The sequence below is a fragment of the Manis pentadactyla genome, chromosome 1 (genome assembly GCF_030020395.1).
Source record: "Manis pentadactyla isolate mManPen7 chromosome 1, mManPen7.hap1, whole genome shotgun sequence".
Classification (NCBI taxonomy): domain Eukaryota; kingdom Metazoa; phylum Chordata; class Mammalia; order Pholidota; family Manidae; genus Manis; species Manis pentadactyla.
Window position 1 is genome coordinate 85,814,268 of NC_080019.1, and position 20,601 is coordinate 85,834,868.

Genomic DNA, 20,601 nt, shown 5'->3' on the forward strand with positions numbered 1-20,601 from the left:
ATAGTCATATTTGGGGTTAGTGCTTCAACATAGGAATTTGGAGGGGATGCAATTCAGACCGTAGCAATATCAAAGCTTCACTCTCTTATCTGATTCATAGCTAAAGTTCTGGGAAGGCATTAGCCTTGTTCAGATTCATTTTATCATGTCTGGTTTTTGCCTTCCTTACCCATTCACAATGCTGCTGCTCTCCTCTGTGGTGTGGGGAAAGGATGGAGAGCAAAAAGAAGGGGAAGTGGTACCGTGCAGTTCTCTCTTAGCTGGCCCTGCGCAGTGGCAGATCTTTAAGAGTTAGTCATTTTTAGGTTCACCTTTGGGGGGCTCTACAACTCCTATCAGCAGAGATCCTACTTAAGACCCCCCATGAGGCATGTCTCCTCTTGTTGACTGTGTAGGACACCTTCCCAGTCCCTGCTGCCAGATGTCCCACAGTGACTCCCTGTCACGTCACCTTGCTTCTCCAGGAACCTTTTTATTCAGGGTTCTTTTTCAAATGACTCAAATCCAGCTTCCTTCTGCAGGGCCTTGAAAACGTCTACCTTAACCTGTAAGAAAGAATGATCAAAGCTAGCTTTTACTATGTGCCAAACCTGTTCCAAGCACTCAATGTATTTCAACTCATTTCATTCTCACAACACTCTGTTGAATTATTTCTACAAAGACAGGAAAATTAGTTATATAACCATAAACAGTCAGCAAGTAAGTGGTTTGAAATCTAAAACTAAAGCAGAAGTGCCCCACAACCTACATGCTTAACCACTGCGCCACCCTGAGGGAACACCAAGAGTGCTTCTCTGCGTCTGCCTTCCCCCTCTGCCATCTGAGGCCCTCAGCCTCAGTTACCTTCCCAGATGTAAGTCAGGAAATGAAGCCTGAGGAGCACAGGCGAGGCTCTGCAAGGATAGGATTTCGCAGGAGCCTGCCTCCCTGGGTTTGTGTGGAGAGCACCACTTGTTCTCCCCCATGAGGAAGAGAATAACCAGGACTCTCAGGTCCCTGAAGAAAGTCTCACAGGTGGGCCCTTACAAGTCCCCATGGTTGGGCTGAAGATCAAAGAGCCAACACGGGGACCCCTCATTTGCAAATCCTATTCAAGTTGCCTAGACCCTTCCATTGGAACATGAGGGTACTTGGTGCCTGGTGCTTTCAGCTTTGAGACCTCAGCAGAAACTTCCAAGAAAGGAAACATCTCGTTTTAATATTCTATTCAGTGAATTGCTCACCATCACACAAATAGTTAGTTGCAAAGTCAGAAAAAAGGGTGTTAGCTGGCTAGAAACAAGTTAAGGTTGTTAATATCCAGAGAAACAGAAAAAAGATCCCATTTTTCAGGGATCAAAGCTAAAGTAAAATCTGTATATAGGTGTATGAGTATATTTCTGTGGTGTGTTGTGTGTGTGTGTGTGTTTAATCTGCCTGCTATCCATTCTCCCTTCTAATAACAATAACCTGGTTTTCTTCTTTGAAGCACTCCCCCCAGCCATCAGGCTGTGTGACTCAAGCAAGGCTTATCCAGTCTCCACGGTTCTCAGGATGGGTATGTGAACTCAGTCCAGACAAACATCAAATTCCAGTTCTCCGGCTGCAATGACTGATTGAGGGACATATAAGCAACATGGTGTAGTACAGTGAGAGCTTCCTTAGACTCATTCTGGACTTTTGAAACACATGCTGCTTATTTATTCTGGGCTCACTAAACAGTTGACTCTAATTGGTAGACAATTTTGCCAACAATGGAGATGACCTACCTAAATATGAAGCCAGATGTAAGAAAACATTCCAAAAAGAGAGAGAGAAGCATGACAGCAAAATAAAAAACCCTGGATCCAGTCATGTCTGAAGCCAGAGACCTGAAATTTTCAATGATATTGACCAAATAAAGTCATTCTATCGATCAATTTGCAACTAAAAATTATAGTTGAGTATTGCTTTCAACATTAGTGAAAGAGAGTCTTTACAGGGGCTCTCATTGAGTGTTGCCTGATCTTCTTGACACTCCCAAAATTATATTTCATGCAGAGTTGTTTGCCCTGTGCCTATGCCCCAGATGCAGACCACCAATACCCTATCTACAGCTCTCCAGGACTCACATTTGTGCAGAACCATTAGCTTCCATAGTCAGAATCTGAGTCTCTTTGCTTGAGGACTTTAGGCCAGGGAAGACTTCCCTGCTCATTTTCTGGTAGATCAGAACTTCTGGGCAGTTTATGCCTCCTGTACATAGTGCAGAGCTAATGACTATCAGAATCTGGTAAGTAAATACCCAAGTCCTGTCTTCACTTACTCGAAGTGACACACAGCCTACCAGAGATCCTAGCAAGACTGAACCACTGTATCCACAGAGGTAGTCTGCTCAATAATAAACCATCACTGGCTTCCTTCTCTATCCTAACTCACCATCTTCCACTTCCCTATTAAGTACTTGAGATCACCTCCCAAATAAACAACTTGCATGCACGGTCTGCTTTCAGGGAAACGTACCGTAAAGACATTTGCCCTGGCCGTATGTTCGCTGACACTCTCATACATGCTGTGGTGGTTATTCACACTGTCACTGAGCAGAGACTACATCTGGGCTTTCATAAGCACCTCGAATACCACTTCACCTCTGATCCATCTCACTGAGCAGGTGAAAGGCAGATCCTTTATTCAGTTCTAAGGCTCTCAACCTCTCAATACACAGAAAGACCTTCCCCTAAGTCACCTTTGCCGTCTCTCATGACCATGCTAACCTAGACAGAGACACAGTACAGAGGGTGAGATGGGGGCTCTCATAGAGAAAGGAATCACGGGGTTACCTTGGATCTCTGAATATCAGAGGCTCTTTGCCTCATATCTAAGAGAAACAGGATAAAAATAGCTTTTCCCATAAAGTTCATCATGCAAACTGGGACAATTTTGAAAGTGAAATCATTATTCCAGGACAGCAGGTGTAAACTGGGCCTGTCACATGCAACCTGGGATATAGAGTTACCCTAGGCAAGATCTAAGGTGAAAAACAAAGAAACAGACTTCTCTCTTAGTACAAAGCTTTTAGAGGTGTCCCCCAAAACCTCTGCTAAGTAGGACTTTCATGCTTCCAAAGTGACCTACCCTTCCTTGCTAGATTTTATATTCCAAAATTACCTTTCCTTTCACCAGCGTGTTTCCAATACTACCTACCATCTATTTTCTATTTCCTCACACAACATTTATGTTTCCTGAGAATATAAGCACTTTACCTGCCCTCCAGGAATATTTTCATTTTAAAAGATAATATTTGTTTGGTTATGGAAAGTACTAGTTAAAGGAAAGAGAGATAATAGGGCAAGTACAGATTTTTAAATAATGTGAAACAGATAGTTGGGGACAAGGAAACTTTCATATATTGTGTTACAAGAGAAATTAAGCTATTGCTCTAGATTTCCAAAACAGAGATTTTCAGTGAAGTCTCAGAATAGCTATCTGCCCCATGCAGACCACCGTTTGCAGGCCCTGCTATTGAAGGGTAGGTGCCATGCTGGAGTTTCACAAGGATAACGCCCTGCCCTGGATCTTTGCCTCCATGACTCAGAGGGCAGGCCGTGGACAGACAGTTTATGTGCTGGGGTTTGGGTACCCACCTCTCCCCAAACATTAGCATGCTTGTGCTAATATGGTAAGGTTTCAGAGTCATGGAGTACCTTTTCTTTTCCTCTATCAGGGTGCCGCTACTTAAGCATTTTTCATAAGTTACATTCAGTAATTTAATCTCTTGCACTCATGCTATTACCATAATCTCTCCTAGTTGTTGCTATTCTTTTCCAGTCTGTTGAACCAAGGAAACAGGCACATATCTACATGCACACAAACATCCTATCTCTATGCCCTTTAGACACAGGTTTTCAAACAAACACAAAGACCATTTCATTTTTTCAGTCCTGCACAATTACTCAGGTAATGTTCTAATGTGTTCTTTTGCATCTCTGAAAAAAATAACCTTTGTGCTGAGTGCATAAAATATATCTAGGAGAAAATGATAAATCCTAAATATAAGAAATTCAAAGAGAAAAAAAACTGTTTCAGTTAGGAACTGAGTTTGGCTGTTAGTAATAGACAACTGACACTAGTGACTTAAATTTGAGTTTTTTATTATTTCACTCAAGAAGGTCCAAAGAGAACCCTCCAGGATAGTGTGGTGGTCCAGGCAGTCATCCAGAGCCCAGGCCCCTATTTTCTTGCTCCACCATATTTAATGTGTAACTTAAATTGTCAAGGTCAAAAAATGACTCATGGAGGAAAGAAAAGGTAAGGCTCTTTTGGGGTATGGGGTTCCTCTGGTAAGCAGAGGAGAAGAGTGTAATATGATAAGTAGAAGACCAGTTTCCCTTAAACCTTTGTCTAATATGGCTGTTTGTTAAACAATCACTTTAGTTAGTGCTCAATCTTCTTTGGGGAAAAGATGCTCAGTTTCTTTTACAATTGATTTTTCCCTCTGCTTCTTTCTCTAAGGTGACCTCAGTGTTCACAGGAAGAAGTGTATGGCTTAGCCAAGTTGGTGTCTTTGGCAGGGCAGGGGAGTGCAATTCCCTGGCTTCACAGTGGGCCTTTGCTGACACCCACAGGTCTCCCATGCCTAGTCTTTAATGTCCTGCTAGTCAGATGTCTTTGCGAATCCCAGGGTCAAAGCTTGTAGCTGTTGAACTCATGGTACATTTTCTGGCTACAGTGAAGCATTCTATATCTCAACCTTCTTGATTCAGTTTCCTCTGAGCTCCTACTGGATGTAGAGTAATGCACCATCTCTCCATCCTAAATGTAGCCTCCGACTTGGCAATCCACTGATTGTCTTTACTCTCAACTCAATGTCTTTACTACATGAGAAGTGAAAGAGGCTCTGGAGTGTCCCTAGAAATTCTATGTGTCTGACCATGCCACTCTCCTCTTACATGAACCTGGCTGTCCCCATGGTAACGTGGGATATCCTCCACAGCAATCTCGTCCGTATGTACCAAGGAGGGAATTAGGGCTGGAATCCATTGTCCTTGTTATTACCATCATTATCAACATTCTGCCCCTCTCTGGGTCAAAGTTGGAAGAGGGAAGTCTGGATAGAGCATCTGACCTTTTGGAAACTTCAATGCATTTTTCACTTTTGCCATTCTAAATATGTGAACTCATAATCTTGGTACTAATAGACTTAAAGTATTCATCTGTTGAAGGAAGATTAGAATTTATTACTAAAGGAAGCCATTTATTACAGTGAGAATGAAAACAGGAAGGAGATATTCTGCTTCTGATATGCAAATAGGATAATGCAGTAAGAAAAGTGCCTTGCAAGCCAGGACATTGTCTTAAAAAATGATTTCCTAAACTTCTTCCATCTGTTTTCCTCACTCTTTTGCATTTTAATAACCAAGCCTGGAGAATCAACGTCAAAGTTTTCACCCATTGTAGAGAAAATACTTCCTTCTCCATCAAGGTTTGGGAGAAGGTCAGAGTCATAAAAGACGGTGGGGTAGGGTGTAAGCTCCCAGGAGATGCCAGGAAGAAGCATAGGTGCAAAGGTTTCAGAAGAGAGAGACAAGAGACAAAGGTTTACTCAAGAGCAAGACTCTTCATAGCAGAGCGGAAGCCTTGAACGTCCATACCTACCCGGATGCTGTCATGCGGAGGTCCTGAGATTTAGTTTTCCTTATCACCTTTGGTTTCTGTATGGCAAAAAGAAGACATGGTTGAGAATCTGGTGTGAGGTTTGGCCATTGACATGGCTTGGGCAGGGATGGGTGAATGTACAGAGAGGTGCAGAAGAAGCCACCAGGTGGAGCCCAAGTGAGCATCCTGACCTGTCATCGGAGGGTCTGTGGGACCGTCAGAGACTGAAGGGGGCCTGCCTCATCCATTTCTTTATTCCATTCACTAGATTCTTCCCAAACTGTCAGAAAGGCAAGAGTGTTCACCACCTGACCCCAGCCACAAGTCGGTTACAGAATGCTGAGTGGATGAGTAGCAATGAGGTGGTAAAAGGACATTGCCTCGGAGACGAAGGTTGTTCTATGTGTGTCTTATAGACACTTAAACTTACATAGCCCATTACTTAAGAGACATAGATAGGGTAAGGGAAGAAGAGGCTGTAAGGACTGAAAGTAGCAAGAAGGACTTGGCCTAGTGGGCCTCAGATTAATAGCTTAAGTAGTGCTGTGAAGAGTTCCTCACCCTGCTTCAGCTCATCAGTACAGCTCATGAGGATTTGGAGGCAGATTTGGTTATTCCTAAAATTCACCCCAAGGCAGGCTTATTGTAGAATATGTCCTGTTTCATTTCAGGTGAAGGGGTTGGCGGCAGTAGAAGCTGTGCCAAAGTATAGCAGTGCTTTCCTGTCTCACCCCTCACACCAGATAATTAGTCATCACTTAGGAAGCAAAGCAAAGGAGAAGAGGTGGCCCAAACTGAGGTTTTCCTTTTTCCATATGCAAACTGAATATGAATTACCTAAAGGAATTATATAGATTATCTAATTGGTTAAGTTTAAAATTGGATTTAATATTCAGTGATTTCTTTTCTCAGTCCCTGGTAGGTGGGAGTTATCCTCGCCCATTTGAGTTACAGTGACAATGATGTTTTGGCTCCCATTACATTAGGATTCTCTCTCATGCATTAGACTCAAAATCCCATCCAATCCTTTGATCCTCCATTTTGATATCCTGGAAAAAGAAATAAAACAGGACATATCCTACAATAATCCTATCCTGGGCTGACTTCTAGGAATAACCAAACCTGCCTCCAAATCCTCATTAGCTGTATTGAGGCACAGAACCAGACAGTGAGGAACTCTCACAGGCTACTTAAGCGTTTAGTCGGAGGCCCACTAGGCCAAGTCCCTCTTGCTTCTTGTTGTCTTCACAGCCTGCTCTCCCCTTAGCTTATTTGTATCTCCTAAGTAATGGGCTGAATAGCTTTTATAAGGCACATTGAGAACAGCCCAATATCTTTAGTAGAGAAAAGAAAAGGGAGGTAGTCATATAGGTCTAGATAAATCATTTTTATTAAACCTCCTATTAAAGACTCAATCTATTTTGGCCCTCAAGTCCTTACAAGGAGTGATGGCTTTATTCTGCACACTAAAGAGCAGCGGCCCTACTTCCTTCTTCCTACTTCTACTTTTTTTTTCTTTGAGACAAAACCAAGAGCCCTCCCTGAGGATTTTGGTTGTCAGAGCAGTGTGGCAACATGATCCTCTGCTCACTACTTAATAGTATTTGCAGGAAGATTGCATAAAACATGAGTCCTGCATGAGATTTTTACTCCAGAGTCATGAAAGACTTTCCTTCAGGTAAACTTTTTTTCCCACTTTGTCCATACTTCTCAAAGGAGGTAGTTTTCACATATGTGGGAGCAGACCAGCAAGTGTGAGAAACCACCAACGTTTCTCCCAAAGAAGCAATTATACTTAAAGACATGAATAAAAATCAATATGAAATTCACACAAATGTATGCTGAAGCAGGACTTCGAAGCAATTTCATACTTGAAGCAGGTAACTTCAAGCTGTAGTCCCACATCACCCCACACTCCTTCCCTGGCGCCACACTGCCCTCCTTTCCTCAGAGACAGATGTCTCTATCCACTGCCAAATGTCCTTACTTCACAGAGATTTAGAAGCTTTGGCTTTCTTTGAATACACCCAAACCCAAGAGTGATCATATTAAGAATGGAGTTATTGTAGGGATATTTTTTACTACTATAGCCCAGTAGTGAAGTAAGTCAGAATTTGTGGCACTATATGATTGCTGTATATTTTCAAGACAACCTGACATGCAGGTTCATGATACAAATTCTCAAAGGCAGAGTTCTTGAATATTTTATGTGATTTGTTCATATTTAATAAGCTAAGCAGTACCAGTTAGGTTTTGAAACAGGGAAGATTAGGAAATGGCATTCATAACTTATGTTTTTATTTGGGCCTGATTGTGTGCATGTGTGTGTGTGTACATGTGTGTGTGTCCATTCTCTACTCCAAGGTGAAGTTTGTTCTGCAAGCTACTGGCTTGGTCAGAAAACTTTGGAACCATGAGTGCAGCTCCAGTCATAACATTTAGACCTTTGCTTCAATCCCATAATAGTTAGCTTAAGTAATGTCTAAATATTTCCTTAAGCCACAATATCCTATTTTCAACAATGGACTCTAAATCATAATACACTTTATCTGTTTCTTTCGGACTTGGAATAAGTCCCCGGGTGGAATAGTTGTGCGCTCCTTTGAGATTTGTCAACTGCAGTGACGTATATAGTAATACTGACATAAGGAGCTATGCTGAAATCCTTGGTCTGATGGAATATTTTAGAGAAATGTTATCTGTGGGCTGTGCACCTGATCGGGTTCTGTCCTGGCATTTGCTTCACACTGAGCAGAAGTACCTCTGACTAGGCCAAGATCTGTCTTTGAAATCACAATGATGTGCAATTAAGGAGAAGTTATTTCAGTTATCAACATACAGTAACTCAACTGGTCACAGTTAAGAAAGTATATAAATTCCAAAGACATTCAAAACATCTGGCTTTGGATGCCTCTCCCTTTCCATAACTGGTGTGTTAGCTGTTCATGGGGAAATTACTTGCAGCACATTTTAGTGACATCTGTTTCAAGTTAGGGTTAATTGATTTCCATTTGTGTGAGCATAGTTGCCAGGGAGCTGTCTTGTCTTTTTATCCCCAAAATGTGTTAGAAGATACGGATCATGAAAAACAAATGCATTTGCAGACAAGACTTTGTATTTCAATTTGTATATTAAGAGAGAAATATACAAGTAAAATGAAACTTCATAGAATCCTTCACTATACCCTGACTCAATTGTGAAAATTGTTTCTAAAATCTTAGCCAGGACCTCTCGAATGGTTGGTGTGTCCAAGTCATTGTGTTAAGTAATCTACATTACCTTTATTAATCACAACAGCAACCCTATAGGGCCAACCTTTCCACTGACGCAATTTTCCAATGTAAATGTAATCTGCCCAAAGGTACAACTCTAACAAAAGGGACAGACAGAATCCTTACCTAAGTAATTTGCTGCTAAAGCCTGTATTGTGTAATTGCACTAATGGATTATAAAATGTTGTAGCAACCAAGCCATCATGTGGCATTGATTTTGCTGTGTGCAGAGCCATACATGAGATTCTTTCAGAATTAGAGAAAACTCACAAAACCGGCTGCTTTGCCATCTGAAGGCCATCTCACAACATTTGACAAAGTGATCAGGACCAGATTTTTATTCCAGTCATCTGTGTGACTTTTTGCAAGTCTCAAAATCTCTCTGAGTCTGGGTTTCTTAAGGTACGTCGATCATGCCTGGCTGACATTCAGGAGGATTGTTATGAAGGTCCAGGGAGTTAATCTGTATTGAAATGTTTTGCATACTCTAAAGAATAATTTTCCGAAGTGTTAAGTCAAAAATTTACTTCCCAGAAATGGTACCAGATGTTCTGAGAGGAAAGAGTTCACAGGCAAATTAGTTTGGGAAACTCTGCATATCACTGTAAATATCCCAAGTGTGGAGGACATGTGTTGTCTTAGAATCTCTGCCATCCTTTCCTGGGGGTGGGGCATTGCTCCCTCGTGCGCCACCCCCCACCCCCACCCCCAAACACACATGCTGATGGAGCTGCTACTCTCCCAGGGACAACAGCAGAGCATGTGACCTGCTGCTCTGGATCACTTTAGTCACTGCAACGACTGTGGCATAGCACAATGTGAAGGTGTGAGCCCAGAGCGGCTGCTGGTCACGCCTGGCCTCCTGCCGAATCAGCCTGCAGCAGACACAACACTGTCCTGCCTCCTGCGAAGCTGCTCCAGCTTGGAGTTCTGTCTCTGGTGCACCCTTCACAGAGATTCACTATGAGAAATACTAGGAAATACTAGATTTCAATGAAGTACAACTTAATTAATCAAACACATGTAGTGGATTTTTCTATTTTTATTCATTTAAGCCATAGTTGCCAGGGAGCTATAAAAAAGTGCCACTTAACATACCAGTAAATTGTGATACTAAGTAGGAGAATTAGTGGGCTGGAATTACTTGTAAATGATGTTGTACAGAGTAATCAAGCATTTAAAGAAATCAACAAAGTACTTTAAAATATTCTTTTTAATTTTGATATTCTGAAGATTTTCCCCCTCAAATGCTCTGGCCAATAGTTCTGTTGATTCTCTTGGCAATATCCCCAGCAGATAATTTATATGTGACTATGGACTGCACTTTCTATATATGCCAAAAAACCTATGTCTTCTTGAGTAAATTCTCAGCCGTCACACCACAGATTTTATTGTCTCAATATGATAATAGACCAAAACATTTCAGATTCACTTTTTCATAATCTATTGGGCAAATACAGAGAGAGAGAGAGAAGAGGAAGTTTTCAAAATGTAAATGATATTCTATAGAGAAAACTATAGCAGCTTAACCCTTTGACTATATAATCTTGAATGTTAGAATATTTTCAAACATATAGATAGTTGAAATTATGTAATTTCAGCCTGAGCCTAAATTTGGTCTTCGTCTAATATCCTATGATCAAATTATAAAGCTTAAATGGCTGAGTCTGTTCATTCAATAAAAAATACTGAATTAAATGCCATTTTCTGGTATTAATTCATAGCTTTATTCTCAGTAAAACCACCAATCTCCACAGTGATGTATCTCTTAGTATGGTTTCAATGAAAGGAACAGAGGATGCTACTTAAAGTGGCTTAGCAACATAAGATGGTTTGTTAACTCATAATGATTTTATCATTGACTCAGTATCTGTCCACCTTTTTTTCTAATTCCTTAGCATTGCCCTCAGGCTCCTCTCTTCCACCTAACTGCAAGTTCACTACAGAAGCTCCAAGTATTGCATCTTCATCCAAAAACGACCATAAAGGCCATGTTTTTTCCTTGTGTTTCTTATTAATTGGTGTAATAGTTTCCCCAAGTGCCTCTCAGCAGGCGTTCCCTTGGTTAGAATTGCACCATATGACCATTTCCATTTTTATTACTGGAAAAATGATTAATTGTCTTAAATTAACTCACATTTACCCTCTTATGGAAGAGAGAGTGGTCTCCTGATATTTCAACAAAATGATGCTTCTGTGTGTACATGGAAGCAGTGGGGGTGGGGGTCAACAGTGTATATCACAAGTCCCTTGAAAATAAAATTTTCTGGTAGATGATTACAAAATGAAGGACAATTAAGGGAAAGAAAGTGTAAATTTAAAATAATATGAGAAAAATTAAAATAAAATACAAATCACTTTTAAAATTGTCAATAAATAAATAGTATTGCATATATTATGTTGTTATTGGAAATTATGTTGAGAAGAACTGGTGCAACTAAAAATAGAAAGGAAAAACTTGCTTGAAAAAATACCTTTACACAGCTATATTAGAGGAAAAGAGAGCTATATAAGTTTTCAGAATTTTGTTACATTCTTTTATCCTGCTTTATGAAATAGGTCTCCAGTTGGCACCTACTCAATATACTTAAGTAGATACACATATTAAATTTTTCTACTACAAGTAAATTAACTACTTTGTAAGCAGATTATATATACATACACACACACACACACACACATACGTGTGTGTGTGTGTGTGTGTGTGTACTTAAGTTTATCTTTAAGTTCTGAAAGGACCAGAAGGAGAGAAGCTGAGACCAGTCTAGAATGGTCTTGTTTATAAAAAACATTCTCTACAAGATGTCTTTTATACATACCTGTGAAATATTTCTCACTCTCTAAATGAATGTGTTGGCATCTGCCCCATGGAATTTAATACATTTTTTTACATGAAAATTGTATTTTGTTTATATTACCTTACTTTTAATTCTGTTACAGTGAAAGATGGTAGAATATAATAGTTTCTTCCACAAAACACTTAACTGATGTGTATGTGGAATTTAATAAATTTGAAATATAAGTATAGAAATCAATGTGCCCTAATCCCTTTTATTAAATCAGATGTTCCTATCATCTGACAAAGAAATGTTTAATAGGCTCTCTAACTGTGCTTCCACATCCCCCATCTAGAGCCTGTATTTTCAGGGTAGAAGTTGAAAGCGAGTGCCTTCTTTCAGATGTTAGTGCACAAGCTAGGCTCTTCAGAGAGCAAGGGTGAGTCTGCTCATTCACCCCAAGGGTGAGGATGTGGTTCACTGAACAGAGGCATCAAAGCAAGCCTTGTGTTGTTTGCTCTCTGAAACTCTACCTCCTTCTGCCACTTGAGCTAGCCTTGCCTCCAAGATAGAAAACACCGCTTTCTCTCTACCATCACACATGGGCATGTTCTCGTATGTCCTTACAATATCTGGTATAAATATCCTATTGGTTCAGAGTGCCTTTCATAGGTTTGCTAGTTCAGTGTCACGGACCAGGAGATACAGATAAACAAGGTATAATTTAAAAGAAGAATGTTCCAGCCATGATTCAATATTCATTTAATAAGCATTTATTATCTACCAAGAACTGTGGATAAAAATACCAAGAATATCCTGACACTCAAAGACTGGTTTTCCTCTAAAGGAAGAGATAAAATGATAAAAAGAAATAAGTACAGGGAGATTAAGAGGTGCCAGGAGAGATGTACAGTGCATGAGTAGGCTGCTACCAAGGAGGAATTCTCCCCCTGAGGGATTCAGAGAAAAAAGGTGGAGGGATGATATTTTGTTCTTAAATAATATAGGTTCACTATATTCCACCCTTCGAAAATGAATGTGTGCTTTTAGCAAGTGGCTAACTCTGTATCTCCAAATAATTGGCAAGTGTACTTAAAACTGAGTTTATTCTGTCCAGCTTGGTTACATAGGCCTAAATTTCACCTTCTCTCAAAGCAATACTTGTAACGACTAATTTTACAATCTATTCTTAGCTCCTCTGAAAGATGATAAAGTACTGCAATTATTATTAATAAAAAGAGTTTTCTGTCCTTATTTGTTTAACAGAGAGTAGTATCCGAAGCCCAAGCTCAGCGCATTCATGAGATTGTCTACTGGGATCCTTAAAAGGGTTACATGAAATAAACTAGGAATCAGTGTACTGTGTCAACAGGCAATGAATTGACAGGTATGTTGTTAAAGTCTTATTTACTCTGTAGGCACCTTTTTGACTCAGTGCTACAAGTGTAGAAACTCCTCTTGAGCTAAGTAGTTTAAGTTGTCAACTGCACGGAAGAAGCCATAATCCATGGATCATTGACCAGACAGATATTGCAAGCTCAGCCTGTCACATTGAAGCTTAGTAATAAAGTGTTGATTGTAGCTTGGTGAACTGGTGGATGAGCTAAAAATCCATCTGAATTCTCAAAGGGGCTTCTCAACTGGAAAGAGCAACTCAGTCAATAACTCAATATTTATCCCCGGTTCTCATGAATACTTCCCAGCACTGTGTTTGTCTAGACTAAGAACTAAACTACTTCTTTCAGGCCCCCAAAGTGACAAGGCTTCAGCTCTAGCAGGTCCAGTTTCATTCACTGCCAGGCACAAATATAATGTGGTTAATCCTTCCAACTGAAGGTCTTTGCTGCTTTTGCTTTTTCTGCAAACTTCTGTGGACTCATCAGCAGAGGCCTGAATGACATGTATTTCTCCACATTGATATCTCTAATTCATACTTGCATTATGTAGCAGGAGGCAGAAGAATTCACAAAGTGCAAAGAGATGAATGGCCTGGTAAACAAAGCCTGGGATTTTTGACTTATGCATCTTCTAATGTTGGGGATATAGATTTGAGAAGTGATGATCATAAAGAATATACCTCCACTGAACACAACCTGGAGATCAATTTAGTATTGAAGAAATAGTACACCTGAGGACCAACGACTTCTTTTAAAGGAGAACTTTTCCACTTCTTAGTCTTCCTCACATAACTGAGAATCATATGGTGTTCCTGGAATAAGATAGATCCGAGAAGAAAAAATACCCTGCAGAATTATTCCAATTAGATCCTTTTAACCCTTGAATCATTTGTTCACTCAGAAAGTTTGTATTTATTCAAGCTTGGCTACATAATTTTAGGGATTCAGTGAAAAATAAAAATATGGGTCCCTTTCTGCAAAAACTATTAAGAAATTGGCAATGGTGGCAGCAGAGCATTAAAGCAAGAGTGGCCCTCTTAGCTGTTCACCAACACATCCCCATGTCCTAGTTTGGTACCAAGGGTATGGTGACACTTAATAGGTATTTGTTAGGTAAATACCTATGAAATATAAACCCTACCTTCATAAGAGTGTATATCAATAATACCTTAAAAAAATATAAAACCTGACAGAGGCATGTTACCTGTTGTAGATGTAAGAAGCTGAGAGAGAGAAAATGTAAGTAAATTATAACTGGAAAATAGTAGAGAGTCTACTTTGGAGAGTGGGTTTGATTTATGATGGAAATAGAAGGAATTAAAGTGCTTGAGAAGAAGGATGGGGTCATACTGTGGAAATATTGAGATTGAGACTCTAATTGAGGAGTTTGTATGTAAACGTAGGTAGGCATTAGGGAATGGCCAAAGGTGGTTGTGTTTTTTTTAACCCAATAACTTTTCTTTAAGAAGTATATAAGAAAATACAAAAGACGGTAGTATTTTAAACAAAAGTGCTTCTAAGCAAGTTATGGGCTTATCAGAGTGGGTTTTTTGGAAGAGATGATTGTCTAAAGAGCATATTTAAAGAAAGTTACAGCATGAATTTGAATAAAGGGAAAGGATTTGGGGAGGATATGTGGGAACAAAAATATGAAGGCAAGAAAAACACTTGACATTTTGTTAATAGAGTGAATTTAGTCATCTAACTTGTCAGTCTTGGGAAACACTTTTTAAAGCAACCATTCTCCTTTTTTTCTAATCCCCTGTTGAATCAGTAGAGAAACTACTAACTGTATAGTACATTTGCCTAAAAGAAGGAACTTAGGTTGAGAAACGTGTTAAGTTCAGTCTACACTAACCACATACAAAGTTTCATTTTCAGTCATTTTAACTTACAGAACTGCAAAGAGAGACTGAGTCTTCAATGCTGTGGCTTCACTTTTTGGTGATTTTTAAATGGATTTTTAAAAAATCACCATCCACTAGAATTCATATTACTCAGAAGCATCTGAAGATGTTCTGAAGTGAAAGTGTTTAAGTAGAAAAAAAAATCCTCCTCCCCCACTGACCAAAATTCAGGACCTAACAAAAAATTACAAAGGTAAAATGCATTCATCCTTGGAAAAGACTTTTTATATAAATCAGAAGTATGAAACAGAAACCAAATAAACCATTTATAAAATACACACAAAAACTGTTGTGCATTCAATCAGCATATATCAAACGTGTTCATTAAAGTGCTTTCAAGCGTTGATATAACACAAGAGTACAATCACAATTTCTACTAAAAGAAAGAAAAGTGCTACATAAATGTAGAAGAGAAATTATATCTGTGTGTTCTCCATGACAGGCTGGTCATTTCACATCTTGACATACTGTTACTGAGCATGGCATGTAAAGTTGGATGATACTAAAAGGATGTCAAAATTTAATGATTATAACACATGCTTTAAAACCAGCGCTTCCATTACTGGGTTATGACTCAGATGTCATGTCTAACAGGGTTATTTTTTTGTTGCTGTTCAGTTTTTAAACTCTTACTAGTTAATCTGTGAAAGTGAATCACAGCCTACTTCAGATCTTTCATCCATTTGGGGACTTTCCTTCAAACTACCCAAATAATTAATCAAGCCAATGTGTGTTAGTAGTTATTCACTCATGATTTCAACATGTATTAATTGTCTGTAATATGCCCAGAACTGTGCCAAGTGCTGATGATATAAAGAATAATAAAATCATTTTTATGCCCCCAAAATTAATTTCAGTGCTCTATCTTCTACTTTGATCATTATTCAGAACAGTATTGGACATTTGGTTGGTCTCACTCTGTAAAGTAATAAGGATACAAAAGCATTTTGTTTCCCATACAAGCAGCTCATAGATTCTATTCCTGAGCAAAATGCGCACCATAGACCATGTAAACAATATTCCTAGATATCGTTCCATAGCCTGGAGGGAGAAGAATAGCTTTGCTGTAAGCTAACAGGGAGAGAGATGAAGAATGACTATCCTTTGGCGAGGAGAGTCTCTGTCTCTCAGATTGCATTGTATTCACTTTCTCTTTGCATTTAGGTTTTGTTTTTGATATTAAAAAAATCTTTGCAAAATGTTCCTAAATTCCTCATTTTCTGATGAAAGCATTATGGCACAGAAGGTGTATGGTCTGTTGGGTCTTAAAAGAAATATTCATGGGTAGTAAAGGAGCAAATCCATTGAAAGAAATTTCATTACCTGGGAAGAGTAAGCGAACAATCACAAAGATCAGCCAGCACCGGGATCAACCACAGAACCATCGAGCTGTAGACAAGGTAAGGATTTAGTGTCAGACTGCCTAGTCCACGGTTTGACTACTGTTTCTCATATCTTGAAAAAGTACACAGGATTTTTGTGCAGTGATGTGAATAGCTTCCCTGACTTGAAAAAAAAATTTTGGAAGAGAAACAAAACCAAAAGGAACAAAGCAACATTTATCAATGTAAATCAAAATGAAATTTAGCTTTTTCATTTTCTATTGCTGTATGAGCATATTCGTATGTATTTCACATTGACAAGTCATGTTAGGAGTTAAGAAGCTCAGCCCCACTTTGTGTTTATGTTGGTGTTATAAATAGGTAGAGGAGACAAAACTCTGCCTTATAAACAAAAACGTTGCCGACATTGAATACACCTGTGTGATACAGGCACCTCCCTTCGTGGTCTCAAGCATTTACACAGTGCTTAAATTTTCTGTTACTTTAAGGACTTGGTTTTGGGGGGAGCGGGGTTCTGTTTGTTTTCTTTTCATTGTTTTGGTTAGGTTTTTGTTTTGCTTTTACTTTTTAATCTATAAAGTGAGTCACTGGCTTCCAAACAAAAGAGAAGATTAAATTGTTAATATTTAAAAAGAACCCTAAAGTTAAGCCCTCTGCTCACCTGCCCAGGTCTTAAGGGTATGGTAAACAGGGAATGGATTAAGGGGGAGGTCATAAAGACATAAAGATATGCTCTGCATATCATTTTTGTGAGATTATCGCAAAAATGAACCCTCCCTGCCTAGGCTAACCTGAGCCACCACAAAGTTGCTGAACATGCCCATAAGAAATCAGTGATGTCAAACATGTAGTAAACAAGAGCTGGATTTGTAAGGGTTTGGGGATTGGGTTACCGTCAAGAAAGCTAAGTGCTAGCATTGATTCAGCTGTAACCCTCTATAACACAGATTCTCAAAATGTAGCAGATGTTCCTGGATGATGCATCAAAACATAGATTGCCGGGTCCCATCTGCAGAGCTTGTGATTCAGCAGGTCTGAGGTGGAGCCCAAGAATTTCTAACAAGTCTTTAAGTGATGCCAGGGTTTGTGATGAGACCATTGAAAGAGAGGATTGAAATTAGAGGCCACAAAAGGAAAGTAAATGTGGGAAGTTGCCACATTAGAAAGTGATAGAGGTTGCAGGAGAGAAAAAGTACTCCCTGTCTGCAGCCTTCAAGTTGGAAAGAAAATAATCATAGTAATAAATGCTGTTTTAGCTCAACTGAAAAGATAGGAGCCTGATTCCTGCTATTCACCTCTTGAACTCTCTCTTAGGGTCCTTCTCTACATTATTGAGAGCCTATTAAATTTGGCCTCTATAATTTGATAGTTGAAAATGTAAGTTCATGGAGGAAGTGAGAAAATGGGAAAGTCACAGTGAAACAGCTCAAAAAGAGGAACTTCTTAAAAATAATGACCTGCACTTAGGAATCTAGGGAAAAGCCTGCCACCTGCTAACTGAAGCTCAGGTGCACCTAATACAAGTACTGGGATGAGTAGTGGTAGTCATAGTAGTAAGTACCTAAAAGCTGGGACTCAAGGAGAAGGGAACTGACATATCTGAGTTGCCCCCTATGTGCTGTGATCTCTTGGTACCCTTTGAATATTTTTCTCATTTATTCTTCCAACCACCCTGTAACATGGTATCATTAAACATTTTATAGGTGAGGAGTCTGAGACTCAGGAAGATGAGCAAACTTGCTGCATGTCACGTATTTAGTAAATGTGGAATCTAGGAACGAAGGTCTTTCTTACGCGGAGGACCATTTTGTTTTCTGTTATATCACTGGCTTTTCCTCAGCTGGAGAGTTGAGGACACTGAGGTCTGTCTCTACATTAAAGCCCTCCCTTGTTCTAGTTTCCTATATGAAAATAAAATTACCACGTTCCACTTTTTCCTACAGTCAAATACCACAGCCACTACCATTTTAGACAACAGACTACACGTTTAGTTCTTTCATCAGAGCACTCTGGAGAAAGCAGCATAAAATGCAGAAAGCAGAAGTTCTGGGGGCCGACTGACCTGGATTCAACTCCTGGTTCCATTACTTCTGGTCATTCTGCTTCTCTGGATGATTCCCACGGTGAGGTAAATCACATCCAGTTCATATGAGAATGATCAGGCCAATGTGACACAACTGAGAATTAAATGACAGAAGCATGATTCTTGCCATATTATAAATTTGACAGTGCTATTAATTTCTTCTACTTTGCTGAGTAGTGTTATAAGCCAAAACACTCAGAAAATGTTTTTGCTACTTGGTAGCAACCCTCTTTTGTTTTTCTCAGCAGTCCCTTATCTTAACTTTTTTACTTTTGTTTCCTGTTCCACTGGTCTCTTCCGCTTTGCAAAGCTTGTAATCTTTAACTGAGCAAAAAATGTCTTTTTTCTCATTACTGCCTTGGAAAATATATACTAGATCCTAACATTCTCTGGGGAAAAGGTGCTGTCTGAATGCAATCTTTAAGCCATCTGAAGTTGTACATGCTTAATCATATTCCATTTCTTTTTTTATGTTTATATTTATTTGAAATTAATTTTAATTTACCGGATTAGAAAAGTAAATATGCTAATGGTAGAAAATACTAAAAATGCAAACTTTTTTAAAGCCTTCCAAACTCCTGAAACCTAGGAAAAAACCTACACTGTTAATATTATCAAATATTTTCTTACAGGTTTGCACTTTGAGTGTGTGTGTGTGTGTGTGTGTGTGTGTGTGTGTGTCTGTGCCTGTTGTATTTATAATTGGGTTATAGCTTATTTCACTTGAAATTATATCATATTCTTTTTCCCTTGCCATTATAAGGTGATTTAATAGCATAGTTTTTAATGGTTGCATAATGTTTCATCATATAGCTATCCCTGCCTTTTTTGTTGTTGTTTATAATCCCACCCCCCCAACCCCACAGAAGGAACCACAGTGTACCTATTTGAATTACCATTGCTTGAAAAATAGGACTAATGAGAACAGACATGGTATAATGCATGTTCAATCTCATAATTGTTTACTTACTAATTTGGAAAAAAGTATGGAGTGTACAGCTGTGGATTTAGCAACAGAGGAACTAATTAAAATATTAAAATATTCAGTATCAGTGCCTCAAAAGGTTTTCTATGTTCATGTTACATATTGTTATTATAGAAATGTTCACTCGCATACGATTTTTGTTATTGTTTGGAAGGCAATCATTTTCCATAAATATCTGTTGAGACAAATAAAAAATGACTTTATATTATATAAAAACAATTTTTATATTTCTACATTACAAAAAGTATTTTTCAAGAAGGGAAATACTGGTTCTAACCTTATACAAAATATATGGTAGATGGATAAGGGCTTATATACTCACTGAGAGGAGAAAATTTCAGATTTTCAGTTGAAATTATTTTATTCATATTCACATTGCTCTCTCCTCTTTATTCACACCTGCTATATGAATCCAGGCCACATTTTCATTCAATGACTCTCAGTTTTCTAATCTACAAAATGAAGGCAATTGAACTAGATGATTTCTTAGGTCCATAATAGCCCTAAAATCATGAATTTCTATGTTCTAGAAGATTAGTTAATATGGTTTCTGAAAAAAAATCAAAGCACAATCAAATCATATTAGGTGCCTCATTTTTTTAGAATGGCTAAGAATATGCTTAAAAAGCTTTATTAGACTTTTTCAGACATACTGTTATAAATCAGTTACATTAAAACTTTAGAAATGTTTTTAAATGCATGAAGTACCATGGTTAACTAAGCCACTGATTACATAGAACTATATTGTGGGTGTTTCTGTAATTCATTATAATGATCATTATTAAATATTTATTGAGTTCTAACAAAAAGGTCTTTAAGGAGTATAAATACAACTGAACAGTGACCAAAGAAGTCTAATTAAATAGCTCTAATCTAATATCCATTTATATAAACATGTGTAGACACAAAACATGAATTTAAAAAAAACCCTGCTTAGTAGAAAACATTCCTATTACCAGAGCACTGTTAGTTTTAATAAGACAGATATTTCAGTAAGGGACAATAAAAGAAGACATGCCCTTATCTTCTAAGAGAAAGGATTATGTAGGAGAGGATGCATTATCCAGAATTTCAATAGTTTAAAATACTTGATAGTATAGAATTATTTGTTGGCTCAATAAATACATTTCATAAAAAGTTATTTTTGGGGAGCATTTTAGGAGTTTCAGTCACACCAGATGCAGGCCAATTATAATGGGCATTTTGTTTACAATGCCGCTTCAG

At 38.6% G+C, this 20,601-nt stretch overlaps 1 long non-coding RNA gene across 1 annotated transcript in view; it reads right to left on the reverse strand.

Annotated features, from left to right (window-relative positions):
* Positions 1-18,642, reverse strand: part of LOC118921879 (uncharacterized) — a 114,118-nt gene extending 95,476 nt beyond the window's left edge. Inside the window, exons 1-2 of the long non-coding RNA XR_008996719.1 lie at positions 18,372-18,642; positions 16,290-16,355 (exon numbers count right to left, since the gene is read on the reverse strand). This is a non-coding gene — a long non-coding RNA (uncharacterized LOC118921879). The remainder of the gene's footprint in view (positions 1-16,289; positions 16,356-18,371) is intronic.
* Between the last annotated feature and the right edge of the window lie 1,959 nt (positions 18,643-20,601).